Below are 5,563 nucleotides of genomic sequence, written 5' to 3'. Positions count from 1 at the left end.
CCAATAAAACACGCCACAAACTTCATTAAAAAGTTTGTGGTTTTTTGGTTTTGGGTTTTTTTTTTTTTGCATGAGGAATAGGGAGGAGAAAAGAAATTCTACAAAGCAACTAAGCAGACTAAAGGACATTGTTTCTGGAAAACAAATGAGGATACTTTTCTTTTGAGTTGTTTGGGGTTTTGTTATTATTATTATTATTCCCCTGTGGGGTTTTTTCCTGTCTTTTTTTGTTTGTTTCTTGTTCAATGGTGGCAATTACCGACTTAGGCCAACCCCTGATGATTGCGTGGAGGTTTATATATATATACATCTCTTTTTTTTTTTTGTGTGCGTTCTATATTTCAGTGTTTTCTCTAATTTTGCAACTCCTGTATATGCAAAACTAACTTAAATTCTGTAAATTGCTTACAGTCTGTGTGATATAACTTCAGAGTAGACATACTTTGGTCCTCATGCAAGCCAGTTTTTAATATTATCTATATGTCGTGCCATCAATAGGAATCTTTATTTCCTTTTTTGAGAAAACATCACTTTTTAGTTTGTAATTCAGTACTGTGTGGATTTTGTAATACATACCTTCACTTCCACTGGTTTGACCCCTTTCAGCCCTCTGTTTACTCTGTAAATGCACATTAAAATTTGTTATGGTCTCTAGACAATGAATTATTTTAGTTTTGTGTATGTTGTGTTGGAGTTCAGATGCTGAAAGCTCTTTTAATTTCTGATGTTTACAGAGGATGAAGTGATTTGAATACTAGAGACTGTAAAATGCAGGTTTGCAGTCAAGTACTGCATGTAAAGGAAGGTTAGAAGGGGAAAACAGACAAATAAAACAGAACATGGCTTAAAGGATATTCTTTTGGAAAAGAGTTTTAGGAAAGTGAATTTATTACACTGATAAACTATATTTGCATCACAGCTCCTTTTACATGGCCAAAGATGCGTCTTTCTCTGCTTTTTCTGGAAGTGGACTGTCATTACTCATTGATATTCTTAATTAAAATACTTTATGTCTGTGAACTGAACATGAGAATTTTGCTATTGAATGAAGTAATATGCATTACATGAATTACATTCATTAATGCAGGAAGGGAAAATTGCTACCATTTGCAGCTGCAATCCGGAAGGTTTTTTTCTTGTTCCCCTCCTTCCACTGATGCTGAACAATCGACACCCTTTCATTTATCAGCACAGATAATCACGTATACCACATGCTTATCATGATCTATTTACAGCAGCATTAAGTAGCTACAGGGTGGTCAGCTGTATGATTTCTCCTCATTTTGTAAGTAGTGTAAAAAGAAGTATAAAAGTATGTTTAATATCTCACCAGTCCATAGCCTACAGGCCTAACATTTTATTTCAAAATGCCCACAAGTCTGAAGTCTTGCCCCATTAAATTCAAAGAAGGATGCACAAATAGTAGCTTAGAATCAAAGGGTAACACACTAACGCTTTGGAAGAGGATAACATATTTTTGCAAATCTTATTTCCCTTAACCATATATTCTGTACTATAAGCTTGACTGGGAATAGTCAGTCTGTCTTTGGTTTTAGAAAAGTCTTAGCAGCAATAAAGAGAGTAGAAGTTTGGTCTAACACAGACAAATCAGGAACAACTGTCTGGAGAAAAAGGGAAAAAGTTCTTTTATTTCAACATAAAATTAATGACCCAACTAGGAATATTGTGTATTGGAAGGGTTTTGCTCCATAGTAATAACAGTTTATCAGCCTACTGACAAAGAAAATAGAAACAGTCCCCACTAAAGTGTTCTGAATCAAAACCAATATTCTGGATCAAAAAGGAAGTAAATGAAAAAACAGCCAGAGCTTTTTGAAGTCTCATTTTCTGACCACACCTATGGAACCAAACTTTCAGAGCTCTGGAGGAAAGGCTACATTTTACCCATGAAATAGTTATCTATGACTGGATGCTGTGAGAATCTCCCATGTGAAATTCGGACACCTCAGTTTCCATTGGTCTTAAGCAGAACCAAATGCTTAACATCACCTGTGTTCCATATGTTTACTGTATACATGTATCTTGTATGAATATTCTGTGTACGCATATAGTCATATAAACAACCTGCACTGAGACACAGCATTTTTCAGAAGCAGTTTAGCCTCAAATTGTTAAAATTAGCCTCTGATTACTATGTTACAGATAACTGTGTTTTGCTTTATGCTGTTAGCTGCTTAGATATAAATCACGATGTACTAGGAAGTAAGACTAAAGAACCAGCTGAAATTAAAAGCAGAATTCTAGACCACTCAGACTAATCTGATACAACAACTCAGAAGACATTACCAAGTAAAGTGCCATATTGTGATCTGCTATTGCTCTTCAACAGTGTCAGCAAAAAAATGGACAAATGAAATCTGTAGGACTTTTGAAAAGCCTTTAAATCTTGCACAAGATGATAAGGGGATACAGTAGTTGTCCTCCTTCCCCCAACCCCAAGATAATAAACCTAAGTTCTTCAGACAAGGCTGGTCCAGCCCTTCTGGTTGCAGATCTAGAGCCTAGCTCTACAGTTTCTGCTAATCTGTGTGGATGTAGCAGCAATATCTCCTAACAGGAGCAAGTGTTGTATTTCTAAATTCTATGCTGTGTCTTAACAGCCCTTCTTCAAATCAGGAAGCTGCCTGAAGCTCCAAGAAATTCTCAAAATGGAAGTTAAGCTGCAGTAGCTCCCCTTTTACCTAGGAATTCAGTTACGAATAATTTTTGGTATAGGAACGGAACTACTGCCATTTTCTGCCCTGGCCCAGTTCTAGTTTGGATTTAACACTAACAGAGAAAAAAAAAAAAGGCTTAATAATATCCTTAAAAGCTCCACTGAGTTAGGTATTTAAAAGGGCAACTTACTTCTAGCAGTGGCAAAATCTCTCAAAACCCAATGTCCTTAACCTTTCTACAAAAATACTCTTGTTTTGAGGTGGTCATTTACACGACTCGTGCTTCTCACTTGGTGTCCTCAAGGCCTCATTGCATATGTGACTTTCTTCAGATTGTTCCAACAGTTTTTATTTCTAATAGAAGAGTAAACATGGGTGAGTACGAAACACTTTTCTATTTCAAGGTATATGCCATCTAAATACACCTCACATGCTTTCAGATGTTATGTCTTGTGAAGCTAAAAGAAACATATTCCAACTCCATTAAATATCAGTGACAGCTTTTGTATTACATGAAAAGAAGATCTGTAACACTTTCTTACTACTATCAAGGAATAGTACTGCTACAGAGCCTGTCCCATAAATTCTCCTCTGTTTCAATGGTTACCAATATTCTTTTAATCTCTGAAACTTCATGCATGCAAGTTGCTGCATAATATGTTTGAACTTTCCTTTCTTAATTGCTTTTTGTAGATTCTTCAAAGAAATTTATGGAGCAGGAGGGATGCTCAGACCATAGATTTAAAAAAAGCTTAGCAGAGTAATTTAAGATTGACTGTTTGTTCCTCAGAACTCCTGTTAAGAAAGGTGCTAGAAAATTTGAATGGCAAACACCGAATATATAATGAATTGTTGTTATTTCTTTGTCATTCTCAATTTTGAATATTTATATTACAGTACTACCCGAAGGCAAAGATCAGAAGTAGGTATAAACATGAGGCACCACAGCAAAAGCACTGGGACTGCTTGGCAGTTCATCCCTATGCACATAATTCAGTGCCGCTGTGATTTAGGATCAAAACACACCCTAGTAGCAGTTTTTCTCACATGCATTCTTTAAAGTATTTTGGCTTCCTTCAAATAAAATGAGGAAACAGTGGCCACTGCAAAAATCTGAATGCTTGCATAATATTTTTTAACTTCTAATGATCTCTACAGTGATATCATCATTTAATTCACCATTAAAAAAAAAAAAAAAAAGACACACACACACAAAAAAAAAGACTGCACCAATACTAATCTTCAACTCCTTCCTCAAAAAAAGGAAAAGAAAACAATTCGAACCTTTGTTATTTGCAGGACAGGGGAACATTTGTCCATGACATTACTATTGGTAAATGTCAAATGTTGTTTACAGAGCTAAAAGCATTAAGAACCAAGAATGGGATCAACATACTTTGCAATATGAATTTTTAAAGGTTAATCTTCCATGATTAGCTTAGCTAAACAATGCTAAGCACAAAGTAAATTGCTTAATGCAAGTCACCATAAATGGCTTCAGTCTTTTGTTCTGAGCTTCCTAAATATTGATTTATTTGATTTCACAGTCATAAAGTTTGCACATACATTCACATAGTTGAAAGATTATACACAGTTTTCCTAGTACTCTTCATCTAAACAATACAGGAAGACAATAGCAAAGAAGAAAGTTAAATTTGTTTGTAATAATGAATCACAATCAGTTGGTAGAGTTACTTGCAAAGAAAGAGAAGTGTGCTTTATTGAGAGTCAAGTGTAGTTGCAATCTTATTTCATTTTCTCCTTTTTGTGCCTTTTTTTTTTTTTGCAAATGCTTCAATCTAAACAAGACAATACTGTATTTCTTACTACTCACTTCTTACAAGGTGACAAAGGACAAAATAATGTCATCTTTGCCATGAAAGAATCTGAGGGGAAAAAAGAATCTTTTCCTTTGACAACACTCTAAATGTTTACAGCGTCCTGTCACCTCAAAATATCTCTGTTCATAGGTTTATGGGGAAGGAGCGACAAAGTGTTTTGTGTTTCAGCTTGACTTCCCAGCTCTAAGAGGGTTCTCAGTTAATTGTCATCCTACAGCTAAGGACAGGAGTCTTCTGTAAGTTTCACAAATACAGTAATTTTCCCTGTAACTACCAATGACAGATGGTTTCAGTTTTGAAATGATAAATACTTGCAACTCAGAATATTTTTCCATACAGTTATAAACGTTACGATGAATAGCAAATATTAAAGCGATAAACAAGTCTGGAAAAATACCTTGAACTAGTAATCTCTCAAAAATTTCAAAATATGACAAACACTTTAATCAAAAAAAGGTTTTTGGTGGGATTTTCTTTTAAAGTTATTGTAACCTGCTCTTATCTATACAGCTATAAATACTCTGGCTTTAAATTCCAACTATGTCGTGCTGACAGTACAGAGGGCCTTCAGAATTTTCACTTCTTAAAATGCTCCTTTACATTGATATTACAGCACAGAAAGAGGTCTTATGTGTATATGAGACTATTTACAGTGACAGCTTATAAGGAAGCCAAATGTACATAACGGACTATTAATTCCTTTCCTCCTTTAAGATACCATGAACTTGAAAAACAAGAGAGAAGATTGCGTTAGACAACTAGCTGCTTAAAATAAACTATTTCACTTAAATCTTTGAAGAAGCAAAGTCTCAAACATTCCTTATTAAAAAGACTTGTATAACTATGACCTTTTAAATTATATGGGGTTTAGATTTTTAAGCAAAGTTATACATATTGTATATGAAATCCTTGTACATAAAAATGAGAAGGAAGGAGATGATGACTTCTTTTGTTACTTCTGATAGAAGTTTATGTTAATTGTTGCTGATTGTTTTCATTATCAAATGATTTAACAGACCCTCAAATCATTAGCAGCTATACTTC

Source organism: Accipiter gentilis, chromosome 27 (assembly GCF_929443795.1).
Source record: "Accipiter gentilis chromosome 27, bAccGen1.1, whole genome shotgun sequence".
NCBI classification, from domain to species: Eukaryota; Metazoa; Chordata; class Aves; order Accipitriformes; family Accipitridae; genus Astur; species Astur gentilis.
Note: the sequence above shows the minus strand (reverse complement) of the source record.